At 40.6% G+C, this 12,511-nt stretch overlaps 1 pseudogene across 1 annotated transcript; it reads right to left on the bottom strand.

The window, feature by feature from the left end:
- Window positions 1-237: 237 nt before the first annotated feature.
- On the bottom strand, window positions 238-8,499 carry LOC149768310 (exopolygalacturonase-like; annotated as a pseudogene). Its single transcript, XR_016398858.1, has 13 exons — window positions 8,046-8,499; window positions 7,507-7,783; window positions 7,329-7,387; window positions 7,030-7,102; window positions 5,420-5,510; window positions 5,256-5,335; window positions 3,600-3,725; window positions 3,485-3,535; window positions 3,177-3,384; window positions 2,966-3,047; window positions 2,327-2,435; window positions 2,004-2,120; window positions 238-1,670 (listed from the first exon to the last, which is right to left on the bottom strand). The product of XR_016398858.1 is annotated as an exopolygalacturonase-like (transcript).
- Window positions 8,500-12,511: the final 4,012 nt, after the last annotated feature.

Raw genomic sequence — 12,511 nt, 5'->3', positions numbered from 1 at the left:
TTAAAAACACTAGGCTTGAATCAGGGCCCAGCCTGGCTTCAGGCTTCTAAAGCCAAGTTTATTTGAAGCCCACTCCGGAATCAGGCCCATTTCGGCCCACAGCCATTTTTTATTTATTTTTCTTTCTTCTTTTCTTTTCCTTCTTTCCTTCTATTCTTTTCTTTTCTTTTCTTTTTTCTTTTCTTTTTCTTTTTCTTTCTTTTTCTTCTCTTCTCCGTTCCCCAAGCTTCCTCCCTCTTCTTTCTTTTCTTCTTCTCTTCTCCTTCTTTCTTCTTCCCTTCCCGATCTCCTCCTCCTCTTCTCCTCTTCTCACATGAAGCGAGGAAGCTCGTGGGAGTGCTCGGGAGGGAAACGGGTCCGAGGTCGGGGAAATCGGCTGCCAGCCAACATCGCCCGCGGCTCGGCCTGTAGCAGCCAATCCCCCCCTTCTTCTTCTTCCATCTTCTCTTTAGAAGGGAGGAGGACGACTCCCCCTCATGGAAGAGGTCGGTCGCGACCGGCGGTGCCCACGGCCGAACCCGTGGCCGCGCCCGCAGCAGCCGGCCCCCTCTCCATTCTTTGGTGCAAATGGGGGTCGGAACCACCCCCTTGAGAAGAAGGGGCCTCCATCCCACCGCAGCTCCGACCGAAGCCCGCAGAGTCTGCGGTCGGAGCCAGCGGCTCCTCCTTCGTCCCCACTGCGGGTGGGGGAGAGACCCACCCCCACGACAAGCCGCGACCAAGGAAAACCCGCGGCTGAGTTCACTGCGCCGGATCCACATCTGAGGACCCTAGGTAGGCTCTTCCCCTTCTTTCCCTCTTCTTCTTCTTATTCTTATTCTTCCTATTCTTTTTCTTTTGTTTTCATTCTTTCCCTTTTTCCTGTTTTTGATCTCTTATATTTCGTTCTCTATATCTTGTTGTTTCATGATTAAGCTAGATCTACTTGCATATTACAATGGAAGAAGAAGTCAGGGACTTACCTAGTTCCGGGACAACCCTGTGATGTTCCCTCCGGCGGCTCAGATCCCTACTCTTCAATTCCTTGTAGCAGGAGAAAAAGGGAGTGAGGGGCAGTGAGGTGAGGAATGAAACATCCGTGAGAAGAGCCCCTGGCTCTTATAGCATTCGGTGGGAAGGAAGAAGAGTGGTGGTGATTGTGGCTGTCAGGCGGTTGTAACCGCCGAACAGCTGGCGATTACCGCCTCCATCTTCTTCCCGAAAGGCTACTTGGATTTTCAGATGGGCCAGCCACGTTGGGCTTGGCCCATTAGTCCACTATGTGTGGGCTGGTCCTCACACCAACCAAACAAGAGACATTTCTTTATTTTCCCCACAAGTTATTTCATTTATCATTTACATTATTGCATTTACAAAGTGATTGCATTATAGAGACCTTCGGTCAATCATGATCTCTGTTGATACAAGTGATGGCTTTCCAAGAAGCAGTAACTTCATTGCCCGTCGAAACTGGTGAGTGCAGGGATTACCGTACCGTTTATTTTTCCATGTACATTAAAGCAGAAGGCTGTTGCTGGCTCTTTAGGGTTTGCAGATGTGATATTTCCATTCGCCAATGTAATGTCTGTGCAAGCTTTGCTTTTGCTGCACCTTAGAACAATGGCTTTATCATCAGCTGATGATCCTGCAACCTTGTCAAATTGCACATCGCTCACTTGAACGGCCGACGTCTTCATCCCCATCGAATGCAACAAAGGAAAACAAACCAAGTGATTTAGAAAAATTTGTACAACCACCAGAAACCAAGATATGAAGTTATATTGCAACTATATATCTTGTTTTTTTCCAATCATTAATTTTGTTGCGAGGAGTGCTACACCTACACCCATGCACACCTTGAGATGTGAAGCATCTACATGCATTGCAACTATTTTTCTTTATATATGCTCTTCTGTGTGGTCGATGCAAGAATAAGAGATCGTTGCAACTCACCAAGCAGGAAGTGATGTCATGTTCATATTGATTGCTGCATTGCTACATTCTTGAAAAGGTGGACGTTTTACCTTGTTGGCACAGTTGTTGCCATGCTCGCAATAATATTGATCTATTATTATGGGCCTCCTTGTCGAAAACATAGTGATATTCCTAAACAATATCCCTTTTGCATAACCACGTCCACCCTAGCAGGAAGGAACTGAGTTAGCAGGGGGGGGGGAAAACTAAACTTTCATACAAATATTGTAGTAGGGCAAAAAGTACTATTCTAAGAACCAACTGCACTTAATTTCAGATGATTGGCATCTCTTCAGCAGAGAGATCCAGTCCGCAAATGCATAATGTTTATTATTTTTTTACTATAAGAACAAAATACACATTGAGAGTTTACCTACCATGTCTTTATTCTTGCACCATTGGTAGTGTTGTAGAAATTACAGGAGGAAACATGAATTTGCTCTACTTGTGCTATGGAGCCGTCTCTACCCAGGCTTCCAATACTAGAAACAAGCAAGAAAACGAGGCTCGTTGGTTAAGACACGCTCTCAAAAGGAGTTATAAGACATGTCAGGATGATTTAGTCAGGTTCAACATGCCGTCACTTATTTTTCAGAATTTTCAAAAAAAAGATAGAGAGACCTATATTCCATGCTGCAGTTACCTAGCAAGATTGCAGATATTTGGAGATGCATCATTCAAGATTCAAACCTAGAACTTCCGATTACTAAGCAGAAATGTATGATCGCCAAGGCACGTCCCGATTCATAGTTGTCATGACATTGCAAAGGCATTAGCATAGTGTTTTGATATAAAATCTCAGACAAACAGTGTTTTCCTCCGATTTTATATGCTATTCAATTTAACATTTTGAACACTATATTATGCTGATAATCCAATTCGGATTTTGTTTTTATAATAAGCATTTAGTTTCCCATTTCATCGGCATGAGTGGTGGTTTTCATGGTGTTCACATATTTTCTCTCCATGACATTGCCTATGTGAAATGTTGCGACGAGCGGCGAAAACAAACCTTATGCCATGGCCTGGACCACAGTCTATCCGACTGATATTTATGTTGTAAGTGCCGTTTCCAATGGATATGCAATCATCTCCTGTAGTCATAGAAAAACAGACACCAGCTTAGAGTCTAAAATTTCTGATGTTTCTAATATAGTTTGTTTCTAATGTAGATTGTATTATAAGCAACAAACAATCGAAATTTATAGTGAAGAGGAGATTACCTGGACCGATGGTAGAATGAGTGATTTGCACCTCTTGGCTTCTTTCGATGTGCACGCCATCTGTGTTTGGACTATCTGCAGGAGCTGATATGTTGAGCTTGGTGAGATTGGCACCAACAGTGTTGTGTATGCATACATGCATCATGGGACTGTTCTTGAAACTTAAGCCTGTCAGCCGGACGTGCGTGCAACTTCCAATATAGAAGGCCTACATAAAAACAAGTTTTAACATCTCCTGATGGATATAACAACTTCAGATCAAATCACATCTTCATAATAATATTATCCATTTAAGTTTTATCATCTACATTTATTTGTAGGAAGTTAACAGCACTCACCACGGGCGCTCTTGCACATTGCTGCGATAGAAAAGGAACAAAAAGAACCAATGAGCACAGTGGATTGTCGAACAAAAGGCGATCAAATGGCGCCTTGACCATCAATCACGCCCGATCCATTGATGGTTAGACCCTTAATGAACATAAAGTCGATCCAGACTTCTTTCTTTAATATCCAAGTTTTATTGGCTGCCAAGATAGCTCCATCAATCTACATTCCAGGTCCCAAACAACGGTATTAGAAATTCATCAATACACCTGCCAAAGTCATTTCCTTTTTTTTTTTTAGAGCACGGATCATGTACGATGCACAATTTACACCGCAAAGTGCTGTATAGCACTCGGTGCACTCTATCAAAAGATGAACGGCTATCAAACAAGGCAGTCTTAATTACATGATATACACGGTGCCTTGTAAAAAAAATTCTAGTTAGAAACTATATTTCCAACTCTACAATAGAGGATTATAAGCCAGTCACATATCTTCTTAGAGCCCAGCAAATCTATTGTCTTAAAATGAGGACATGTCTAGATACCAGATATCCTATTTAACTTGTAATTATCTTCCAAGAGTTGAGAACTAAGAATGGAGCAATACTAAGCACACATGTTTCATGTCCATAAATAATTCTTCTACCACATGGCATGGGGGATTGGTCTAACTTACGATATTTGGTGCAATACATGGGGGAGAGGTTCGTTAATTACCAATGCAATACTAGCGCACATAAAGGACCGATCGGACCTATTTTCTTAGGGTTGTTAAATTTAAGAAATTAAAAAGACCGAAAGCAGTTGAGACATTGGGTTTCCCGATCCTCAAATTCTTAAATTCGAACCATCAAAAGTGTACTTGACCTTTCATTATCTTCAAATTCTAGAAATAAGAAAATCGGGCAGCCTACGTTGTTATGCTTTACCTTCAACCATCCTATTTCATCAACCCATCTCTTCAGTCCTCTACAGTCCAGCATATTGTACGTATACATTGGATATATTAGCAATACTACATACTTTTAACCGATAATTTCGTAACTAATGCAAGAAATAGTACCTGTACATGGATATACTACAAAAGAAGGAATAACTCCCGGCGCTTTTTTTTGTCTCTACCGACGCTTATAAGCGTCGGCGAATTCCCAGCCCACGCGACCCAAAGCGTGGGTCAGACGTCGGGCAGGTGGGCGTGGGTCCGGTTTTTGCCGACGCTAAGAGAAAGCGTCGGCAAAAACAGGGATTTGCCGACGCTAATGAAAGCGTCAGGAAAAACGGCTTTCCCGACGCTTTAAAGCGTTGATAAAGCCCAATACAGTTTGCGATTCGCCGACGCTTTAAAGCGTCGGGAAAAACAGATTTCCCGACGCTTTAAAGCGTCGATAAAGCCCAATATTTTGACCTTTGTTCTCTGCGTTTTCGCCGACGCTTTAAAGCGTCGGGATTGCTATTTTTTTTAAAAAAAATAAAAATATGAATGTAAATTATAAAGGTCAAAATACTCAGAAAGATCAATAGGAGTTACAATATGTATGTACAGTAACATCTAAAATTGATCACACGTTAAGTGGAAAAAATATTGAGAGCCACTGTTAAAGCATCAACATCTTTCTGAGTTAATATAGTTTATAGCCAGAGTATAACTGATCCTTTCTACTATAAAACAGAGAACAACAGTGAGAAACAACTGAATGGAACAATCAAAATTTTGAACTTTAAGTAAATGGGATGTTATCAAACTACTCACCACAGCAAAAAAGAGATGGAGAAATATGACCACAAGTGAGAACTGAAATGCTGAATATGCCCAAACATACTCTCTGCGTGCTGCAAAAATAAAAATAAAAATAAATTGTGGTCTAAGAATTCAAGGCAACTAATTATTGCAATCGCTCTGATAAACTTGATTACCTAAGACAACTGAAAGCACTGATCCCAACAGGCCCAAGGTTAATGAAAATGGTGCAGCAATCATAATTGCATGAGATCTCATCTCATTAACCTATGATAGAGGAAAAACCAATTATCAACATGATGTCAAGAAAGAAAGGATGAAGAAGAAGTACACATGACAATACATATAACTAAATCTAAAAGTCTGGATGTATCATGCTATAAGAGAATGAATGGTAAACAGTAGATTCAGGAATCCAGATTTAAACATTTGACAAAGACAGCATTTTGCAGTCTCTGTTTAGGAATTCAATTAATCTCACTTCAGTTGCATGCCCTTTAGATGGCAAATACTTCTTTGAGTGAGTGAGACAGAGAGAGAGATGCCCTTTATCCAACATTAACCTTTGGATAGTGCATGTGCCATGCACCACAATTCTGCAAGAATATTTACCTTGCTGCCACCATGGCATGACTTCTGATGCACATGAATGGATAGAAAATCAACCTGGCTTCTGAAAAATCTTTCTCTAAGTTTTCTACATTTGCAATAGCAGCATATGTAAATCACAGTGATACGAACAACAGGTATTTGTTTCTTCCATAATAAAATTTCAGTTGATAGATCATTCGGCCAACCCTTGTATTACCTGGTGGTATCAAGTGCTACCGCCTCGGCATCCATGGAAGACAATAAATTATTGTTTCCTAGACTGACTACCAATAGATCTCACTTCTACCAAAGACAAATCATATCTGTTCGGTTGCCTTCGTTCTGCATAAGTTAGAGATCTAGATCACATAATTATCACCTAATATAGCTAGATAACCCAGCATATGGATGCTCAGCTCATCAGTGCTCACTTTCACTCAACTGCCCTAAAATTTTGTGCAATGGGATAAAAACTGGTATCTAATTAGCCTTCCAAGAGAATGTAAGAATGTAAATTTTCAAGTCCTGGAGTTAATCATATGCATCTTAAGCTCATATCCACTGAGAGGTTCTATTTTTTCCCCTAATACATTATTGTCAACCTCAAAAGGTTGCAAGGCTACTGTCAATTAGTTGTATGCACCCTCCATTTCAACATTTCCTCACATAATGTGGTTTTGCGGTTAGAATTGGAGAGTTCATATAGCAAAACTATGAAAAGAACCTTCTATTAAGAAAGAGCAGGATTCAAGAAGGTGATAGAAAGATCAAGAAGAGAGGTAAGAAAAAAGAGAAAACAGTTACAGAGTTCACCACATCAAACTCGGTAATTCATAAATATTGAAATCCCTAACTATCGGCACATGAGCTTTCTCTTTGCAGTTTAAATCACTCTAGTAAGTAACAATAGTAACCTTGACAACCTTTAATATAGACCTACGACTTAACTAAAGGAATCCTATCATGTTTGGCTAGTGCTTTTATTTCAGAAAAATATCAGTTATGAAATTATCTGATAAATGTGCTTTTTTTCGTGGTGCAGGTTTTGTTTTAAACTGGTCCAGTAATCATATAGGATAGGAGAACATAATTTAAAGGATCACTCAAGTGACATATTTACATTTACAAGTTAACAGCTTCATGATTATTATCTCCTTCAGAGTTCTTTCCTCAAACATAGGCAGATATTGCATACCAGCAGCTGCTCAAGGAAGAAGAAATAACACATTGTGCTAATCAAGACCAGTACAATCACATCCTGCCAGCTTCTGGAAAAAAAAAGACATAGAAACATCATGAATTGAAAAATTAATTCTTAAAATGTAATGGAAAATTCAAGTCTGGGAAATGGACAAACAAAAATTTATTCGTTTAAAATGCAGTAGCATAGCTGCTTAATACCTAGTACCTGGGAGTGGCTTGATTTTGAGCTCATTTTACAGAAAGAACGAAATAACAAAGGGGACCCATGATAACAGTATAGAGCATTCTTACCTGCTTAACAATAAGCCTGATCTAGTATGTTGCTGACCACTGTCCCTTAAAGCAGGTCTCTGCACCCGTAACAATGTTATTGATAAATTGAGTACCTTCATCATGACTGATCAATTAAACTTCACAAACAAATATAGAAACCTCGTATTCAAATAGATTGCAATTTGCAGATGGATACCTTCACCATCAGCAGTCTCAGTAAGCAATTCTCCTTCATAGGTACTGGGCTCAAAATTTGTAACAGCATCCCTTCCATTACATTTTATAGCAGCCTTGTCATAAGCCCTGATATTGAAAAGCAAAAAAAAGAGGAAAAAGGGAGATTCACGTTGGAATTGAACCCCGTTGAAGTTAATAGTAAGACTAAGAGATTCATTGTCAGCAATGAGAAAATCCATGTTCAATAGGACCTTGCAGCTTCTATTTCGCTGTCGAATAGCCCAAGATATATGTACCTGCACCCAAGCATGGCATTCTCAATAGGTGAAGGCGGGGTTTCCACGATCTTTATTATTTGTCAAAGAACCAGGGCAGTTTAACATATCTAGTCTGCAGCTTAAGGTGCTTTCACCAAACAGATAAAACCGTGGATCTCAAAGCATCAAGACGCAGATAGATTACAGACAAGGAATCACATGCAAGAGTAAAATCTCATTCTGATTTCAAGGAGGAAACAGAACGAACTACAAAACAAAGCGAAGAGAAAGAATTACTCACTTCTTTCCAAGGAATTGCCCCATGCGGGCCTCCCAGCGGCCACACTTGTGAAGGGTCACCCCTCTGTATTTTGAGCTTCCCCTCGAGAACCCAGTGCTGTGGCGACGACCACGTAGTCGTAGCCGGCGAGGGTCGGGGAGGAGCGCAGGAGGAAGAGGCCGCAGAGGGTCTCGCCGGCGATGAGGTGGGACTTGAGGATCCGTGGTTCGAGGGAGAGGGGGGCGAAGTCGGGATCCAAGGAGGCGGCGAAGAGGCGGGCGAAAACATCATCGTCGGAGCCCTTCTGCTTCTTGAATCTGGAGGGGATTAGGGAGGAATGGGGAGGGGGTGACAAAGCGATCAGAGTACTGAAGTAGATTTTCTCTTCGATCTCTGGAATGGGTTGAGGGTGGAGGGCGGTGGCCGGGAAAACGGAAAGAGAGAGGGCTTGTTGGGATTTAGGATGGTGGGGTAATGTTGGCTTCCGACGACGCTTCTAGCATCGTCTTAGGCTGGGGACTACACCGACGCTTATTAGCGTCGTCTTTTGCCGCGTCGGCAAAGTTTGACGCTAGACCAAAAATTGCCGACGCTTGTGAAAAGCGTCGGCAAAAAAGCGTCGGTAAAACCTACTTTTTCTGTAGTGATAGAAGATTTGCAAGGCCCCTTGAAGGACACTGCACTCAGCAAGAATGTCTTCGCCGCAGGTACAAGGACGGACGTCCGAGCTTTAGAATCCGTGCATGCCGCATTCCATGCAGCCATGAATGCCTGCTTGGTAAGAGATACCATGAATACATTATCCATATTCTATCATGTAGCGCATTCGTTAACTAAATTATGGTTTTTTTGGATGGACAGTACGTGTGGCGATGTTAGCTAATCTTGCCATATATAGCTTATTTTGCACTTAGGTGGATGAGAAGATGCATCCTTGCAAGTTGCGAAACAGACGACCAAAAATGGTCTGATGAACGTAGGAACCTTTTTGCCACTGTGAAACATATGCTGCTGTCATGCTATCAACAAGTCGAGCGAGCAGCTAAAAGAGTTCACGTCAGCAAAATCACATTGGTCTCCATGCATGTCACCTAGAGACAAGGAAACGCTCCAAATCATATATAGCTAATTTAACTACCCATTCGCATGATTAGTCTTAAAGTTTTTAATCATGGTTAAAATTATTGCTCTGATACCACTAAATGTCACGCCCCGAATTCGGATCATGACACGGCCGTGCTATTGCAAACCTTTGCCCGCAATAACATGCAGCCACTTTAAAACTTCAAATGTTTCATCAATAAAAGATTGATTACAAAGCATCTAAAAATAGCAACATTTAATGTGTCATTTTCTTATCCCCATAATCCTGAAGCATGTCACGCTCCTCGTTCCTAGCATCTCCTATTCATCTGTAAGAACATAAATAAATGGGTATGAGCTATAAAGCTCACTAAGTAACCATGCATTGTCACGCCCCGAACCCAGCACCCGGGTTCGGTACGCGACCGGCCGCATGAGCCCTAGAGCAGTGCCCTAAAGATCATGCAAGGCCTATGATTAACAAAGATTCCAATAAATCCACAATTAATCTAGTAATTCAAATAGAGCAGTCCGACATGTCCAAATAAACAAATTAGTTCAATTACAAGCACTACCAGAAAACACGCGTATAGTGACGGGAAATTAGTGACGGACCGTTATCAGTCACTATTTGTGACTGATTAGTGACCGTCAGAAATTTGGTCACCGTAGTGTAAACTTAGTGACCGATTAGTGACAGACCGGTCACAGAATGCGCGGGTAGGATGGGCGCCAAACCTTAGTAACCATCATAGTGACGGGATATCTGTCAGCAAAATGATAACCGAAATTGCAACCCCGCAGTGACAAATTCAGCCGTCACAAATATCGTAACCCAAGTATTTATAAATTTTTAAAAGATTATTTTTGGCGGTGACAGGTTATTGACAAAAATTTCCGTCACCAAATTTAATTTTTAATTCCATAAATATTAAAAATATTATTTTTGAGTAAATCTAAATTAAAAAAAGATAAAAGGAGGAAAATCCAACATGAAACTAAGTATGCCCGCCGTTTCGCCCAAATTTCTTCGATAACTCAAATTCCAAACGCTCTCCAGAAAACTCAAATTCCTTCTCATTTTCAAATCTCATGGTGTTGGCCATGACCCATTTGTACCCCTATTGCAACTTTCCTGCAATGGGATTGGATTTTGGAAGAAGGTCTCGAATTTTTTTTACCATGCTTTATGGTTCAAAAATATTTTTTCCAGCAAGTTCCGTCCAATCAGCCTTCTTCCAATCAACCTTATAGATAAAAAATAGTTCAATATGAAATTTGGCTTGCACACCGACTTAGTCCAAAAATAATTCAATATGAAATTTGGCTTGCAGTCCTGTCCCGATTTGGAGCTGGGTGACAGGGTGAGCCTGGGACTCGAAGCATTTGGTCTCGATTAAAAGATTGGCGTGGTTAGGGATTTGGCATCGCGGCTTCCTATCTCCTCTCCTCCCCTCCACCTCCGGCCTCTCCTCTCCGGCTCCCCCTTGCCGACGGCGACCACGGCAACATCACGCCTCCCGATTGCGGCTACATCACCTCGTCGACGCCCCCTCCTTCTTGCTCGTCGGCTAGGATCTCTTCCCGGAGTTAAACCCTAACCTACCGAGGGTTTCATTGTCTCTTTGCTCGGTGCCTGTGTTCATCTCCTTCTCGCCCGGGACGAGATCATCGCGGCTACGTCACCCCGTCGACGCTCCCCTGTTTCTTGCTCGTCGACTAGGGTTTTCAGAACCGGTTCTTCCCGGAGGTAAACCCTAACCCCATTTCCTTTTACCCCATGATAACAAAATAAAAGAAACGAAGAAGAGGAAGAGGAAGGGGGAAGGAACCTACCGAGGGTCTCCCCCTGTGGATCCGGCGCCGCGCTTGATCGCCGTGCCTTTCGATTATATACATGATCCTGTGTTTACATCTCTTTGTGTTCATCTTCATCTAGTCATTATATACATGATCCAAGATTCCAAATGTGGATGTAAATGTATACATTTTAATCTCCTTTCTGAGATGCTGCGGTGAAGCAGGGTTTTTGAGATGCTGTGGTGAAGCAGGGTTTGTTTCCCTTAATTCCCTGTTGATGTTTCGTTTTAGCAGACGAATTTTTTGATTAATAGTGTCTGTTAAGTTTGGAACCGCAAAATCTCATGTTGTGACATGGAGCAGCAACTATTTCTTTTTTTTTCTTCCCTTTTTTCTTTTTGAGAAATATGAAGCAGCCAGGATTTAGAGAATATATGTTCTTGGGGGTTCTTCTAAATAAACAGATCTCACTCTTTGAAACAACTTCAACTGAAAAACTGATGAAATCATTGACTAAAGGCTTGTGTTTCCAGCTGCCAAGGATTATAGTAGTACTTTGTTTCAAGAGTTTCAACATCAGATATTATGGTTCCAATGGTCCGATACTATTAGCTCTCAATGATTAATCTCCATTTTTTTATTGTTCATGTGAAAATATTAAGGGAAGAGTTGTGTATCATTGGTGCAATTTTTTTTCCTCCTAAATCTGAATCTACAGTAACCTCTAATTTAATGTAATATAATTGAATGTATTTTATTTACTTGGACCCTTGTAGGAAATCTAATCTTTGTATATTGTGATATATTTGAGCTTTCCTATGAATATCATTCGTCAAGCACCAAACTTGGGCCCATTAGAGATCTAATACTTAAAAAAGAGTATCAATTATTGATTCTTCATCAACTTGCAAAATTTATTTTCATAATTGTTGAATAGTACTTCAAAGCATGCCAGTCATGCTTCTTATGACATTGGTTTACATTTTTGAAAATTTTCTCAAAACTTTAACTTGACTCTGTAAAGTTTATGGATTTTAATTTCTTCGTCATGTTATTCATTTCTACAATCATTGTTCATCTGCAAGGAAAAATGGAAAGTGGTGGAAAATAGTGTTGCTTCATGGTTGTGACTTATTTCTAGTGTGCAATCAAGAAGGTGGTCAAAAAAGCTTGCTAAGAAGTGCCATGCTTTCCTAGCATCAGAGGCGATCATGTATATTGACATTTGTTCTATGTGAAGCAGATAGTATTCCATATGTAAATTTGGATGATTTGACTTGTATTCCTTGTCTTTGTAAAGATTAAATGCTTTTTGAATATTGCTGGTATTAGATGAATGAAGAGATAACTTGTAAAGATTAATTCGTTATGTTCAGCTTTTTATAAAGATTGAATGCTTTTTTAATGTCAATTATGCTACGACAAGATTGAATGACTTATTTTTGTCATTCTTATGATAACTTCTCATCTTCATAAATATCATACCAGTTTTTGTTTCTTTTACATTTTTTATGATCTCGCCTTTCGTGTTTTTTAATGGCCCGATTTTTAATATTTTCTAGGCTTTCTAATGTTGTTTTATTTTTTTGATTTCTAGAGGAACT

The sequence above is a fragment of the Phoenix dactylifera genome, chromosome 2, assembly GCF_051530095.1.
Source record: "Phoenix dactylifera cultivar Ajwa chromosome 2, Ajwa_hap1_PhDact_Kaust_v1.1, whole genome shotgun sequence".
In the NCBI taxonomy this organism is placed as follows: Eukaryota; Viridiplantae; Streptophyta; class Magnoliopsida; order Arecales; family Arecaceae; genus Phoenix; species Phoenix dactylifera.
Note: the sequence above shows the minus strand (reverse complement) of the source record. Positions and strands in the feature narration are given on the sequence as shown.